At 44.1% G+C, this 17,401-nt stretch overlaps 1 protein-coding gene across 3 annotated transcripts in view; it reads left to right on the top strand.

Moving 5' to 3' along the window:
• Nucleotides 1-1,658: 1,658 nt before the first annotated feature.
• The window catches only part of P4HA2 (prolyl 4-hydroxylase subunit alpha 2), a 149,679-nt gene continuing 133,936 nt past the window's right edge, over nt 1,659-17,401 (top strand). For 2 of the 3 annotated variants that reach the window (XM_040344642.1, XM_040344643.1), the window contains exon 1: nt 1,660-1,824. The gene's annotated coding sequence lies outside the window, so the exon portion shown is untranslated. Of the gene's footprint in view, nt 1,825-17,401 lie in introns of all 3 variants that reach the window. The other variant, XM_040344641.1, reaches the window with a different exon arrangement.

Here is a 17,401-nt window from a genome sequence, read left to right as displayed (position 1 = left end):
GTAGAGTCTGAAGTGAAAAAAAAAAAGAAGATATCCCCTGTCCCATGCATGTGCCGATGCCATTGGCACATGTGCACTGGGGCAAACTGAAGCAATGGCACGCATATGTGCCGTTGCTTCAGTCCGTGTGCTGTTACCGGCGGGGCACGTGGGAGTGACGTCGCGGCTTTGGCGCTGTGATTGGCCGGAGGACCGCTGCGGGGGCTTCGATATCAGGTAAGTAATTCATCATTTTTTTTTAGACTGGGTTTACAACCACTTTAAAGCAGGATTCCACCCGCAAATTTTTATTTTTTTTAAAAGTCAGCAGCTACTAAGGACACTTACCTGTCCTACTTGCCCGCGCTGATGGCCCCTCCGATGCCGATCCCACGATCGATGCAGGTCCCGCGCCGCCATTCACACTTACGGCTTCACTGCCCATTTCCTACTGCGCATGCGCGAGTCTTTTTGCCGACTTGTGGTGCTTCCGTTGAGTTCGGCAAAGAATATGTAAAAGATACGCCGATTCACGAACGTACGTGCGCCTGTCGCAGTAAAGACACACCGTTTATGTAAGGCGTTTCCCGGCGTAAAGTTATTCCAACAAATAGCTGGCCTAGTCAATGTTAAGCATGGCCGTCGTTCCAACGTTGAAATTTGAAATTTTTACGTTGTTTGCGTAAGTCGTCCGTGAATGGGGCTGGACGTAATTTACGTTCACGTCGAAACCAATACGTCCTTGCGGCGTACTTTGGAGCAATGCACACTGGGATATGTACACGGACGGCGCATGCGCCGTTCGTAAAAACCGTCAATCACGTCGGGTCACCAAACATTTACATAAAACACGCCCCCCCCCATCCTCATTTGAATTAGGCGCGCTTACGCCGGCCACATTTACGCTACGCTGCCGTAAGTTAGGAGGCAAGTGCTTTGTGAATACAGTACTTGCCTCTCTGACTTAAGGCGGCGTAGCGTAAATACGCTACGCCGCCTTAAAGATACGCGCCCCTACCTGAATCTGGCTAGTAGTTTGCACTTACAGTGCAAAGTGAATTTGCCTTTTGTAAATAACCCCCAAAGTTATTGCAACAATTTTTTTCTCTAGGGTGTCTGAAAAAAATATATAATATTTGGGGGTTCTAGCACAAAAAAAAGATTTTAACTTGTAAACAAGTGTCAAAAAGAGGTTCGGTCCTTAAGTGGTTAAACAGCCATAAAGTGCCACTGAAACGAGCGGCGCTTTACCGCTAACGCACGGGCTGCCCCAGTGTAAAGGGCTCTTACGAGTGGGGTCCTCTGATGCCTCCTGTATTGAATTGTATTGTAGCTGTACTGCTCTCATGTTGTAAAGTGCTGCGCAAACTGTGGGCGCTGTTATGTATAAATCCTGTAAAATAATAATGAGGCGTAGAATCCAATGAGATGGAGCCCAGAAAGTTGTGGAAAGAGATGACAACATGAAAGGAGATTTATATTGCAATGCCAGTAATAACTATTGTTGTTACAATGCTGATATTATACAACACAAGTGTATGCTGTGATCTCCTGTTAGCATGCTATTGTTCTGCAGAACACAGAGTAGTCCCTTGTTAGCCGCACAGAGCGGAGAGCAGGCACGTCTATAGGGATGCCGGGGATGTGATGTCACTGAACACCGGATAATACGTCATAGCAGAGGCTGAACTGTGTGTGTGTATGGGAGGGATCCTCAGATTCCAGACTGCGATCCTTCTACATTGCCTTGCAGTAGCATTACATGATCGGAGTGCGATCTACATGAGATAGGAGAGCCGGCTCTGAGAGGGGGGATCGATCACTACTAGATCTTCTATTGTCAGGGTAAGCAGCTATGACATCATAATGGAGGGATGGGGAGGGAAGGGGAAATTTACACTTTGGATGGGGGGCAGCAGACATGTTACTCCACACATAGAAGTAGGGAAGTCCCAGGGAAGAGGAAAAGTTGTGCTGGCAGAAGATCGCTCCCCTCCAGTATGTTCTGTGCAATGTGATCCATCATAAACTTCCAGTCCAGTACTCAGTGCCAGAGAACATGGGCTGGGAATCTCTGGATGTGTCCTCCACTGTGCAGCCTTCTAATCCTCTACTTCTCATGTCCTAACAGTGCCTTACTTCTGACCAATCATTACCTGGTGTAACTTTGTACTTATTTTTTCTTTAGTCTCAATTCTAAATATTTGTATAATAATTGTTAAGTTATTTAAACAAACTTTCCAATGTTTCATAACTGTAACATTTGTATATTTCTCAGCTGTAACATTGTATATTTCTCAGCTGTAACATTGTACATAGTGGGCCAGATTCAATACAAGATATGACGGCGTATGTCCTGATACCTGAGTGCGGTCGCTCGTATCTATGCGCCTGATTGAGAGAATCAGTTACGCATAGATATCCCTAAGATCCGACTGGTGTAAGTGTCTTACACCGTCTTATCTAAGGCTGCATATTTACGCTGGCCGCTAGGTGGCGCTTCCATATAGTTACGCGAGGAATATGCAAATTAGGTATTTACGCCGATTCAGAAACGTACGTCCCGCCGGCGCATTTTTTTACGTTGTTTACATTAGGCTTTTTTCGGCGTATAGGGACCCCTGCTATATGAGGCGTAGCTAATGTTAAGTCGTTTGCGTAAGTCGTTCGCGAATAGGGCTGTACGTCATTTACGTTCCCGTCGAATCCAATACGTCCGTGCGGCATACTTTGGAGCAATGCACACTGGGATATTTTATGGACGGTGCATGCGCCGTTCAAAAAATCCGTCAACGCGGGGTCAAGCGAAATTTAAATAAAACACGCCCCCCAACATCCCCATTTGAATTAGGCGGGCTTACGCCGCCGTAACTAAGGGCGCAAGTTCTTTCTGAATACAGAACTTGTGCCCAAAGTTACAGCGCTCATCTTTCTGAATCCGGCCCTGTGTACCTAACCCTTTGTAAGGTGTTTTCCCCAAGTCCCCCCAGGGTGATCAATTCTCAAATTAGTACCAAAACTTCCAACTATTTTCCCAAACCATTCATTATGCTTATACCTAGTACACAGGATCAGAAAATCCTATGACAAATACCGCTTTGGAATCGATCGTGCGATCATCTGCTTACGAGAGCCGATCATGTCAGTCTGAAATTATCCAAAGGGACAAGCACAAAAAATGTTCTCGTACGATACCAGTTTGTACGGTTTTCATCGCTTCGGCATTTTTATTCTGTTGTATGAGAATTTTCGGAACTTTTGTAACCTCTTCGTTTTTGATTTGGAGACTAGCATTAAAAAAAAAAAGACGATCGTTCGTCTGATAATCTCATCATGTGCACCAGGCTTTATATTAGAGGCTGCCAGAGAAGTCCTATACAGAAGGGGAATTTATTAAAACTGTAGCAGATGGAATCTGGAGCAGTTGTGCATGGCAACCAATCAGCTTCTAACTTCAGCTTGTTAAGCTTTAGACCCCTTTCACACTGAGGCAGTTTTCAGGCGTTTTAGCGTTAGAAATGGCGCCTGCAAACTACCTCCCATACCCTGCAATAGGTGCTTTCACACCCTGGCAGTGCGCTTGCGGGACGTTAGAAAAAGTCCTGCAAGCGGCATCTTTGGGGCGGGTTGAAACCCCCAAAACGCTCCTGCCCATTGCAATGAATGGGCAGCGCTTTCGTAGCACCTGAAAAGCGTTATGGCACGCCGCAACACAGGAGTTTTTAACCTCTTCTTTGGGGTTAAAAGCACCCCGCTAGCGGGCGAAAAGCACAGCTTATACAGCAGTAAAGTGCCGCTAAAACAAGCATCGCTTTACCGCGAACGCGGACCCAGTGTGAAAGGGATCTTTAAAAAATCTGATTGGTTTCCATGTACAGCTGCTCTACCATCTATCTGCTTCAGTTTTCATCAATTCCCCTCTATTTCTTCTATTAAAATGGTTGTAAAGTCTAAGGATGAGCTCCAGCGTGTTCGCATAGTACACAGGGAGACATTTCCCAATCTCTGCAGCCGAGCTTTGGGACAATGTCTCCCTGGCTGTGATTAGCGCAGCGCCGTGCAGACTTCCTGGCAGGCTCTGCACGTGTACTATGCGAACACACTGGAGCTCATCCTTAGTAAAGTCCAGGGGCGCTGCCCGGGGGCCCCATCAGGGTTGCCAGCCTCAGTAAAACCAGGGACAGTGTAAAAATCTGTGTTTTTTTTTTTTAAATCCCAAGATTATACCCCCTCGGGGGTCCCATAATCTCCTCTTGCCCGGGGGTCCCATAATCTCCTATTGCCCGGGGGCCCCATAATCTCCTATTGCCCGGGGGCTCCATAATCTCCTATTGCCCGGGGGCTCCATAATCTCCTATTGCCCGGGGGCTCCATAATCTTCTATTGCCCGGGGGCTCCATAATCTCCTCTTGCCCGGGGGTCCCATAATCTCCTCTTGCCCGGGGGCCCCATAATCTCCTCTTGCCCGGGGGCCCCATAATCTCCTCTTGCCCGGGGGCCCCATGAGTTGTCAGTCCGCCCCTGGTAAAGTCTAAACATTTTTTACCCTAATGCATTGCGGGGGACCCAAAAACAGGAGATTCGCATCCGGTCTGTGCAATTCCATTGCACAGAGCAGGTAAGTATAGACATGTTTTTTTTTTTATGTACCTTTTCTAATCGCTTAAAAGATGGAACTTTCACTTTTTGGAACCCCCCCCCCCCCCCCCCTCCGATGTCACATTTGGCAAGGGGGAGCAGATACCTGTCTAATACAGGTAATTGCTCCCACTTCCTGGCATAGATCACCTCTGTGATCTACGCCACTTCCGGCACCTACTCTGTACCCCCCGCTTTCTTCTGGGAGACACACAGCTCCTGGAACACAGCGGGGACCAGTGAAGACGCGTAGCATGTGCAGTAGGGAACCGAGAAGTGAAGGCGCAACGCTTCATTTCCTGATTCCCTCACCAAGGATGGCGGCGGGAGCAGCCGAGAGACAAGCGATTGCTCGGATTTGGCTGCCGACATTGCGGGCACCCTGGACAGGTAAGTGTCCATATATTAAAAGTCAGCAGCTGCTGTATTTGTAGCTGCTGGCTTTAAATATTTTCTTTAGTGGGACCTCCGCTTTAAGAAACAAGTGTTTGACTAGCAACTGGCAGGGATGCTGTAAGTCTGTAAAGGTGATCATACATGGCTCAAAGGCTGGTTGTTCACAAGTCAATATTATATCAATTGACTTGTGAACAGAATGTTTTCTCTCAATCAGCACAGCCTCCGTCAGAATACAATAGCTAAGCAGGAAGAATTCCCTCATCCACATAGAATGTGTGGGAAAACTGAAGGGGAAAAAAAGACTCCTGTATGGCCAGCCGAATGCTTAGTGCGCACAATGAGAAAATCATACTAAAAATACAGCTTTCAAAGCGATCGTACAATACATTGAGCATTGGTACACAGCTTTCGAGAGCCATAACTTTAGTAACCTATTGCTTTTATGCGACTAGCCTGCAAAACAAAACCAGGCGATCTTTCATCTGATTGTTGTTATCGTGTGTACAAGGCATTCGCCTCTATTTACATTGAAAGTGGTTCTAAAGCCTTAAAGGGGTTGTAAACCTTCCCGTTTTTTCACCTTAAAGTGGTTGTAAAGGTTCGATTTCCCTTCTAAATGTTTTTTTTTTCTTTGTCTGAATTTCTCTCTTCCTGTTCCTTCTCGGTAAGCTGTTCTGGCTGACTAACCCCCGGGCCAGAATGGCTCGGATGATGGGGGGCAAGCTTACTGAGGAGGAACAGGAAGTGAGAAATTCAGACAAAGAAAAGAAAAACATTTAGAAGGGAAATTGAAGGAAAAGGTAAGTGAACCAACAATGCACTAGCTTAAAGGAACCTATTTAGAAAATAAAAAACAAACCTTTACAACCCCTTTAATGCATCCTATGCATTAAGATGAAAAAACATCCGATAATTGCCGGCCCCTCGTTTACTTACCTGAGCCCTCGAAAGTCCTGTGTCGAGAAATCGCCTGATCTCGGCCCGGTCTTCTCGGCTCTTTATTGGATAGATTGATAGCAAATCCAATGAAGCGGGCGCCGGAGGCGGGGCCGAGTCCGGCATTTGTGTCTATGGACACCCGCAAAGTTAACCCCCTTGGGAAGGCACTTTCCAGAGGGGGTTATCTGATGCAGGGAGGAGCCGTGAGAGCCGCAGAGGGACCCCAGAAGACGAGGATCGGGGCCACTCTGTGCAAAACGAGCTGCACAGCGGAGGTACGTATGACATGTTTGTTGTTTAAAAAAAAAAAACATTTGAACCTTCACTAAAAGTGAACCCTTAAAAAACAAAAAACAAAAAAAAAGAACAAACATGTTATACTTGCCTCCACTGTGCAGTTTGTTTTGCACAGAGTGGCCCCGATCCTCCTCTTCTGGTGTCCCCTGGGGGCGCTGGTAGCTCCTCCCCGCAATGGGTGTTCACGTCGGAGAAGCGCTCTTCTTGGTGGAGACCCATGCGGGTGTTCTCTTGCTTCTGCATGTATTCACACAAAAAGCCCCTTGGCGCCCACATCATTGTATTTGATTGACAACAGCGGGAGCCAATGGCTGCGCTGCTATTAATCTATCCAATCAAGAGCTGAGACAACGGGCAGAGAGCGTGTCTCCGAACAGGCTCAGGTGAGTAAAATGGGGCCGGGCTGCTCAGTGACAGAAGTTTTTTCACCTTAATGCATAGGATGCATCAAGGTGAAAAAACACAATGATTTGCAACCCCTTTTAAGGTTTTTCACCTTTCTCCTCATTTGACAGATTGACAGGTAGCGGGAGCCACTGGCTCCTGCTGTTGTCAATTAAATACTGTGACACGGGAGCCGAGGGGGGGGGTTGTCAATGGACGCAGCAGCGGGTCTCGGGAGCGAGCATGCACAGATGCCCCCAAAGCGGTATTCCGTGGGGCACCCAACAAAGAGGAGGAACCTGGAATGCCGATGGGGAGACCCCAGAAGAAGAGGATTGGGGCTGCTCTGTGCAAAAGCATTGCACAGAGCAGGTAAGTATAACATGTTTGTTATTTTAATACAAAAAGAAAAAAAAAGGTAAGCCTTAGAACCGCTTAAGGAAGCTATGCACTACGTAATTTTCTTTCCTTCAACCACGGGTTGAAGGAAATAAAAATCTCCAAATTTCCCCCCGCAGAGCTATTGTATTGTGACAGTGGGTGGTTTCCCAGCCATCAGAATACAATAATCATTGCCAGCAGTGATCGCATGAGAAAAACTTGGCAGGCTGGTTGTACTGAAGTTGATTGGTGGATTGACTTTAGTAAAACCAGCCTGCCCATAGACAGATTGAAATTTGTCTGGTTCCTGCTTAACTGGTCACATTTTAAACCATTTATGGCCAACCTTAAAATATGTAAGTATGCAATTTTTTTATGCTTTTTAAATATGTTTTTGAATATGAAGTACCACAGCGACTTAGTAGGACGTGCACCACATGCACCACTCCCCCCCCCCCCTCTGAGCCAATTACAAACTTCTACGATTCTCTCAAAATGCAACATGTTCTGTGAATGGGTAGGGGAGATCCTGTCATTCATCTGGTCCTCCTAGGAGTTTTATGAATGGCCGAGGGCCCGCGCCACAGGAAGGGGAGGACGAGAAAAGTAATCCATCAGTTACACCCGCTGTTATTAACCCCCAGAGCGCCAGACGTTTACAGCTGTGGGGTCTTTGTCATCACTAAGATTTGGGTTATTACAGTGACTGGAATCCAGCGGATACACCTCATTAGAGGTACATTTTATGCCCCATTTTTCTTTACTAAAATTCAGCTTTATAAGTAGGAACGCTAAAATGGATATCTTCCAGATATCAGTTTGTATAAGGCTCTGGTTCTGCTATTGCAACCCCAAAGTCACGCAACTTACAAAGCGATTTTTTTTTTTTATGCAATGTTATGCGACTGGGGTAAAACCATGGGAGAACAAGTCGCACCGAAGTCGGAAACTTTTTTGGAGTCGCTGTGTCTTGAGTCGCACCAATTAGAACAGGACCATTGAAATACATGGGTTTTGACTTGTCATGCGACTTCACATGTGTCAAGTCGCACAACAACTCGCAGTAGTGGAAACCGAGCCTAAGACATAATGGTAGATGGTAATATCACAAAGAACCTTTTGTATGGCAGTAATTGACCATGTTCAGTTATGAAGAAAATGAAAGCAATCCTTGAGGACTTGCTATGGTGACCGAGGAATTAAATCCAAAAAGCACAACTACATTTCATCTCTTGTAAAAGTCAGAAATTAATAATAAAAAAAAAACAAAACAAAAAAACAAAATAGCTGGAATACTAATCGATGCGTACTATGAAATTCAGTTGCAGTTACTAAGGGGCATTTTACACTTTACCATTCTTGTGCATTGCACTACTGTTGACACTTGTTATGTTGTACATTAAGGCTCCATGCACACTGAAGCTGATAAACGCTATAAAAAAACGCCAGTAGCTTTGCAGGGAGCCTTTCAAAGTTTTTTAGCATTTTGCAATAGCTTTAATCAGCGTTTTTCAGTGTAGCTTTTTTTTTTTTTACTTTTTTTTTTTTTCAATGGATTAAAAAACGAAAAAAAAAACGCTGGCACCAGCGCTTTTGAACGTTTTTAAGCATTTTTCTGCGTTTTCCAGCGTTTTGCGTTTTTCCCGCCAGAAAACTGCACTTTGAACGCAAATTTTGGGCATTCAGAAAAAAAACAATAAACTCCAAAGCTCATTAACACTAAAAAACGCCCAGGTGTGCATGGGCACATAGGCTAACATAGAGTTCAGTTTATGGGCTTTAAAAAAAAAAGCCAAAACGCCAATAAACTGCAGTTTATCAGCTTCAGTGTGCATGGAGCCTAAAGTGTTCCTAAACCCAGGACCCTGCATTCACTATATCTGGTCTCCCACAGTACACAGAATATGCAATAGTTTTAGGCTTGGTTCACACCTATGCAGTTTGCTTTTGATCCGTTTCTGCAACGCCTACAGCGATTTTGCTGCAATTTGCGTTTTTTTGCATTTTTAATGCTTTTTTTTTGGCCAATTTGTTGTTGGGCAGAATAAAAAAAAATGCAAATCCCGCCAAAAACACACTACATGCTTTTCTGCAGCTTCTCCATTGATATCCCATAGGAAACCATTGTTAAATGAACTGTAGTGCATTTCAGAAAAAAGCACTGAAAAATGCATGGGTGTGAACCAGGCTTTAGTAAATATAAACTGCTAAATACCTTTTCTCATCAGCAGTATATAGCAGTCTTGAGACATCTATCAGTGTCTGGTTAAAGCTTGTAGGAGGAGTCTTCATTCTCCCCTGACTGCCCTATGGGGCTGCAGAACCCCTCACCATCTGTCTGGAAAGTTCTGATTGGCCCTGTGCTAATCACATGCACTCTTCCAAGGAAAAAAAAACTCTCTAGCAATACACACCAAACTGGGTATGTGCATCTTGCCCCCAAAGATCTGTTCTATCGGGAGATGGTTTGGGGGGCTAAAAGAAGGGGAAGGATCAGAGAAGACAGGATCAAACAGACTTTGTACACAATGCAATGCATTAACCCCTTAGGTTCCACAGTGAGTATAACAAGCATGCTTTACTACAGTGGCCTCCAAACTGCAGATATGGCCATTTGCTTGCCATTGTCTGCCCCCTGAGGCAGCAATCCTTTCATTGACACCAGCAGTGGGGTGTTATTCCTCCCACTGACCTCACCGATGGTGCATTGTTCCTGCAACTAGTGCCAATGATGGGACACTATTCCTCCTCCTACTGACCACCATAGGTGTTCGCAGCCTATTGCATTAGGGTGTGCACCCCAAAGTTCAAATACACATGCACAGTAGAGCAGTGGATGGTGTCAGTAGTTTTTTTTTATTATTATTTTTTTACAATATTATTTTTTTTAATTATTTTTGTATGATATTATTTTTAATATATATATATATATATATATATATATATATATATATATATATATATATTTTTTTTTTTACAATTTGTTAGGAGCCCCATTGAGGGGCTTTGGTGAAATAGCAGAGAAAGGTACTGAGGACAGAGATTCCCCAGTCCCTTTCTCTGTAGCCTCAGCTGCCACGGGGGTTCGGCAGGGGGAATCTGCATCACACAGGGTGATTAGGGTGTGCCTAAGCACCACCGGCACACCCTGTGCGCACACCTATGCTGACCACATTTTTTTTAAATCCCACTGACCACCAAGCCTGAGACCTTGTGGACTCCCATTGATGCTGGAGCATTGTCTACTGGTTGCAGTCTCGCCCTCCTAAAGTCTGATGGGCAATAAACTGGCCCTTTGTTTAGGACGTTTGGAGTCCCCTGCTTTACCGTATAACTACCATATACAGACTCATTTTACTGTTATGGCTTTAGTAACACTTTTTAAGTAAAAATAAATGAAAAATAAAACGCATCTCTATAAAGTCCACATGTTCAAATAAATTGTCCATATGTGTGCTCGGTGCAAAATAGTGAATATTCATGCTGTTCAGCGGTGTGTTGTCTCATACAAAAGGGAAATCTAATGACTGATGGCTGATGACATCTTTGCTCTGATTAGTCCGGTTGAAGTATACTCAGCTGAATTATCGGTGGAGCTGGATTTGTTTGAAAGGTATTCCCAACTTTGGTAAAGTTATCATCACAACGGGAGGAAGGTCTTGTGTTGGAGCCGAAAGAGTGGAATATCACAGGTGGCTACATAGTTAACTGAGCGTGTTTGATCCCTATAACCTGGGATCCATTCTTTCTGGTAAGAGGCTTGGATTTCCCTTTTGTATGAGACAACACACCGCCGAACAGCACGAATATTTACCATTTTGCACCGAGGACACACATATGGAGAACACTTATGGACAATTTATTTTAACGTTAATGTGGTCTTTTATAGAGAATGTGTTTTGATTTTTATATATTTTAAATTTCATTCTTGAATTGCGCACTTTTTTTGTGTGTGTGTATGTGTGTGTATATATATAGTGGGAGATTAGCTTGTGAGGGATCACCTTTTCTAAATGACAGTCAGCAAATGGGCACTTTCTTAAAAATCTGGCAGATGCCAGGTTTATTTTACAGGAGGTTTGCAAAAATAAACAAAACGGTAAGAGCCGGTTCACACAGGGGCAACTCGTCAGGTGACTTAGCCGCCTGACAAGTCGCGCTCCGCTCTGTACTATGGAACCGTTCTAATACGAGCAACTCAAGTTGCTCCTAATTAGAAAAAGGTTCCTGTACGACTTTGGTGCGACTTCAAGGCGACTTGCTTTGACTTCAATACAGAAGTTATTTTGCAAGTCGCCTCTGAAGTCGTGGGCAGATCGCCTTGCAGAGTCGCTCCCAAAGTCGTGCTGCCCCAGTGTGAACCGGCTCTTAATTAAATCCTTGCCGCCCGGCGCTAAACTAAACAAACAGTCTCCTCTCTATACAGTGCAGTGCTGGTCCCCGTCACCCACAAAACATGCGGTAAGGCACAACATTTAGTCTAACACCCAGAGCTCCTCTCACTCAGGTTCCTTCCTGAGTCTCAAAACCAGAGCACTGCTGTGCTCCCTTCCTGGATATTTAACCGCTTCAGCCCCGGACCATTTTGCTGGTCAAAGACCAGGCCACTTTTTGTGATTTGGCACTGTGTCGTTTTAACTGACAATTGCGCGGTCGTGCAGCGTGGCTCCCAAACAAAATTTGATTGACACCTCTGCGGTTTTTATTTGTTGCGCTATAAACAAAAATAGCGACAATTTAAAAAAAATAATAATATTTTTAACTTTTTGCTATAAGAAATATCCCCAAGAAATATATAAAAAAACATTTTTTTCCTCAGTTTAGGCCCATATGTATTCTTCTACATATTTTTGGTAAAAAATCGCAATAAGTGTTTATTGATTGGTTTGCGCAAAAGTTATTATAGCATCTACAAAATAGGGGATAGTTTTATGGCATTTTTATTAATATTTTTTTTTTACTAGTAATGGCGACGATCAGCGATTTTTATTGTGACTGCAACTTTATGGCCGGCACATCGGACACTTTTGACACATTTTTGGGACCATTTTTACAGCAATCAGTGCTATAAAAATGCACTGATACTGTAAAAATTATACTGGCAGTGAAGGGGTTAACCACTAGGTGGCGCTGCAGGGGTTAAGTCAGTACTAGTGAGTGATTCTTACTGTTAGGGGGCGAGGCTACACGTGACATGTCACTGACGACCGATCACGGGGAACAGCCATCGGTGACAGTGTCACTAGGCAGAATAGGGGAATGCCTTGTTTACAAAGGTATCCCCCTGTTCTGCCTTTTCCGACCGCAATCGAGTACCCGGGACCTTCGAGCATACTCACGAGGCACGCTGCGCATGCGCGCCTGTTGGGCGCCAGATTTGAAGGGACGTGCCTGTACGCCAATGTGCCTGCCCCTGCCATTTTGCAGACGTACATCTGCGTGCAGCGGTTGGCAAGTGGTTAAAGTCCAGCTGACTGTGGACCCGAACATCCGGACCAGAACCCAGCCTGCCACAAATGCTGGAAAAACTGGGCCGGATTCCGGTTCAGTCCCTTACAATGGAACGAATGCGAGGTGAAATGTACCTATTAACGTGTATCTAACCTTGCATACCATCACAATATACTGTATGTGTGTGTGTGTATATATATATATATATATATATATATATATATATATATATATATATATATATATATATATATATCTCATTTATTTATATTTAATTCAATTGAGTATTTAGATTTAAAGTTGAAGCATGCACATTTTTGGTATTTTTATTCAACTTAATATCACATTTGTGTTAGAGTAAGCACAAGATATTATTAGGGCCGAAACAACTAATCGATTAATCGACAACTAATCGATTATGAAATTAATCGATTACAATTTTCATAATCGATTAATCTGCCAGTAACATAATGGGGTTAAAAAAACTAAAATTAGCCCTGTATAGTACAAAAAAGCTAATCGCTACTGTAAATATTACTTTCACTCTCCCACAGTAAAAAAATGAACTCCTTACAATAGCGATTATTTGCTCTTTTTGTACTTATTTTTGTTTTTTTAACCCCATTATGTTACTAAACATCTCAGGCCGGGGTTCACACCTCTGTTTTTTGGTGCTTTTTGCAGTTCATTTACATGTTTTCCTATGGGACACATTCACATTCATGATTTTTTTCAGCTTCTGCGTATTTGGAAAGGGCAAGGACTTTTTAACGCAAAGCGGTGCTATTTTTTTTTTTGGTTCAATATACTTCAATGGAGAAGCTGCAGAAAATGTAATGTGTTTTTGTGGCAATTTGTGTTTTGTAATCTGCCCAACAACAAGTTGGCCCAAATTTTTTTTTTAAATGCTATTTCTTTTTTTAAGGCCATTATCCCATTAATCGAAACAATAATCGGCCAACTAATCGATTATGAAAATAATCGTTAGTTGCAGCCCTAGATATTATTATTATCTTTTTAAAGATATTATTTTTTTTATAACCCTTTAACTGCTTCCCGACCGCCCACCGTCGTTTTACGGCGGCAAGTCGGCTCCCCTGCGTGAGAGCCCGTTGTATAACGTCGGCTCTCGCGCAAGCCACTAGGGGCGCGTGCGTGCCACCGGAGGTGCGCGTGCGCGCCCCCCGCTCACCACCGACTCCCGTGCCCGGCGGGCACGATCGCCGCCGGGCACACGCGATTGCTCGTTATAGAGCGGGGACTGGGAGCTGTGTGTGTAAACACACAGCTCCCAGTCCTGTCAGGGGGAAAAATGCCGATCTTCTGTTCATACAATGTATGAACAGAAGATCAGTCATTTCCCCTAGTGAGGCCACCCCCCCTACAGTTAGAACACACCCAGGGAACATACTTAACCCCTTCCCCGCCCCTAGTGTTAACCCCTTCACTGCTAGTGGCATTTTTATAGTAATCCAATGCATTTTTTTTAGCACTGATCGCTATAAAAATGCCAATGGTCCCAAAAATGTGTCAAAAGTGTCCGCCATAATGTCGCAGTACCGAAAAAAAAACGCTGATCACCGCCATTACTAGTAAAAAAAAAATATTAATAAAAATGCCCCCTATTTTGTAAACGCTATAACTTTTGCGAAAACCATACAATAAACGCTTATTGCGATTTTTTCTTTAACGAAAAATAGGTAGAAGAATACGTATCGTCCTAAACTGAGGAAAAAAAAAGTTTTTTTATATATTTTTGGGGGATATTTATTATAGCAAAAAGTTAAAAATATTATTTTTTTTCAAAATTGTCGCTCTATTTTTGTTTTTATAGCGCAAAAACGAAAAAACGCAGAGGTGATCAAATACCACCAAAAGAAAGCTCTTTTTGTGGGGGAAAAAGGACGCCAATTTTGTTTGGGAGCCACGTCGCACGACCGCGCAATTGTCCATTAAAGCGACGTAGTGCCGAATAGTAAAAAGTGCTCTGGTCTTTGGGCAGCAATATGGTCCAGGGGTTAAGTGGTTAATCAAGCCCAACATTTTTAGAGGCTGGCAATTCACCAGAGCTGACAAAAAATGAACCCTGGCATGCAGCACTTTTTCAGCACCGCACGGTGTAAATGGGCCCTAAACAGCGTCTGGATACAGATGTGCTTCCATTCTTGCTTGTTTTAGAATTATTTGCTAAAACTTTTACTCATATTTCCCCCCTGAACTCATTGGAAGAGCTCCCTAGGGCTCACTATCCCCAGTGTGAGAACCAGTCTGATACAGTGCCTTGGGAGTAAAGAGCATTTATTTCTAGGTAAGAGTTTAGACTTGGCATTGGAACTGTTTGTGGGGTAAGAGGAATGAAAGGGTGTAGGATACTAGGCTTTGTGTATACTGTTGCTTTCATTTGTTTATTTTTAATTTGTTTTCTCTCTACTAAGCTCCTTTGTTGTAGTTAGTATAGTAATTGTGTCACAATTTGCACCTCCCCTACCCGGTGCTCCTGCTTGCAGAGCACATCAGATGGTCTGCCTGCAGCTGTATCCCAGGCTGTCACATCTGTCTCGGATCATTCCACCAGTGCTACGTGTGAAGACAAGGACCCTCTGTTTTTTGCTTAATATAAATATAGCCCGTCTGTAAAATGTATGCACAGGGGTCACACTCCTGTTACTTTTAGAATACAAAAATATGTATCCTAAAGTAAACGTGCCATGAGATACATAAAGGGGCTGCCATTGCAGATCTTTCTAAACATGCTAGTTAAATGACCGTTATGATTAGAAATGTGCAGAACAGGAAAATGTGTTTAGTTTCGGTTAATTCGTTATGTTACTAATTTCAAAGTTTTGTTTCGCTTATTCATTTTCTAATGAGTACCAAATTTTTTGAATTATTAGAATTTAGACCCAAATTCTGTGTGAAAAATAGCTGGTTGTTAAGGAGCAGGCATGAAAGCCGGATGCCGCGTCCTTAACTACCAATGCCTCCCCAGCTGTCTGTTGGTTTCCTGTTGACAACTGCATGGAAAGAAAAGAATTACTGACAATGAAAAGTTCAGAAAAAAAAGTTTGTCCTCCTCAATCCATACCAGGCCCTTTTTTTTTTTTTTTAAATGGCATGGGATCCCCCCCACATCTGTGTCTTTTCTCCCACAGAACCGCCGGCATTGGCCACACACAGGTTAAATGCCTAGTGTTTATGTGGCCTAATGGATGCTGATTATGTTAACTAAAATGGCTTAATTCACATACAGGCGGTCCCCTAGTTACAAACATCCAACTTACAAACGACTCCTACAACAGGAAGTGAGAGAAAATCTACCCCTAGGGAGGGAAATTCTCTCCTGTAAGAGTTAATATGGGAAAAGGTGTCTCCACTAGGGATGGGCTATCTGTTTGACTCGAACATTGCCCGTTCGCCCGTTCGCTGAACAGCAAACAATTTGGGGTGTTCGCGGCAAATTCGAAAAGCCACGAAACACCCTTTAATGGGAGAAGTCAAAAGTGCTAATTTTAAAGGTTAATATGCAAGTTATTGTCATAAAAAGTGGGGACCCAGGTCCTGCCCCAGGGGACATGTATCAATGCAAAAAAAAGTTTAAAAAAAGTTTTTTCGGGAGCAGTGATTTTAATACTGCTTAAAGTGAAACAATAAAAGTGAAATATTCCTTTCAATTTCGTACCTGGGGGGTGTCTATAGTTTGCCTGTAAAGTAGCGCATGTTTCCCATGCTTAGAAAAGTCCCTGCACAAAATTACATTTGTAAAGGAAAAAAATCATTTAAAACTGATCGCGGCTATAATGAATTGTCGTGTCCCGGCAATACAGATAAAAGTCATTGGAAAAAAACAGCATGGGTTCCCTTCTTAGTCCATTACCAGGCCCTTTGGGTCTGGTATGAATATTAAGGGGAACCCCGAACCAAAAAAAAAAAAAAAAAGCGTGGGGCCCCCCCCCCCCCAAATTCCATATCGGGCCCTTCAGGTCTGGTATGTATATTAAGGGAAACCCTGCACCATTTTTTTTTAAATGGCGTGGGGTTCCCCCCAAAAATCCATACCAGACCCTTCAGGTCTGGTATGGATTTTAAGGGGAACCCTGCACCAAAATTATAAAAAAAGAGGCCACGCAACTTGGCAGGCCGCAGGAAAAAAGGGGGGGACAAGAGAGCACCCCCCCCCTCCTGAACCATACCAGGCCACATGCCCTCAACATGGGGCGGACATCGCCATATTGATGGGGACAAGGGCCTTTTATAGATGAGGGCGGGGCCACATGTCACGTGCATGGGTGACCCCGCCCCCTCTCTGACGCAAGGAGAAAGCCCGGGGTTACCCAAAAAATTATATGGGTGACCCTGCCCCCTCTTGCGCAAAGCGGGTTTCCTGTGACGCGCCAGAGGGGGCGGGGTCACCCGTACGCGTCATTGGGTAACCCCTGGCTTTCTCCTTGCGTCAGAGAGGGGGCGGGGTTACCCACGCACAGGACGTGTGGCCTCTGCCCATAATCTATGAAAGAGCTGTCAACCCAGCAGAGCGCCATTTGGCCTCCTATGACGCGGTACCGTTCCTAGCGTCTGGGATTTTCTTTTCTCTCTTCCGTATTGCTCGAGATTACGGTTCATGGTGGGAACCTTTTTCTTTTTTTTTCTTCTTTTTAGTAAAAGACTTGTCCCAAACTGTCTCCTGTGTTTTTTTTTTTTTTTTTATATTTTGACACTCTTTTTTTTTTTTTTTGTGAAATGGTAGGGGTACAATGTTCCAATTCACATGGGGGGAACGGGGTCTGGGGGTCCAGATTCCGATAAGCCCCCCGCTCGCAAATCCCCACAACCACCAGGCAAGGGTTGTGAGGATGAGGCACTTGTCCCCATCAACATGGGGACATCCTCCCCATGTTGAGGGCATGTGGCCTGGTATGGTTCAGGAGGGGGGGGC

The sequence above is a fragment of the Rana temporaria genome, chromosome 3 (genome assembly GCF_905171775.1).
Source record: "Rana temporaria chromosome 3, aRanTem1.1, whole genome shotgun sequence".
NCBI classification, from domain to species: domain Eukaryota; kingdom Metazoa; phylum Chordata; class Amphibia; order Anura; family Ranidae; genus Rana; species Rana temporaria.
The sequence above is the reverse complement of the archived record's forward strand: the minus strand, read 5'-3'. Positions and strand labels throughout refer to the sequence as shown.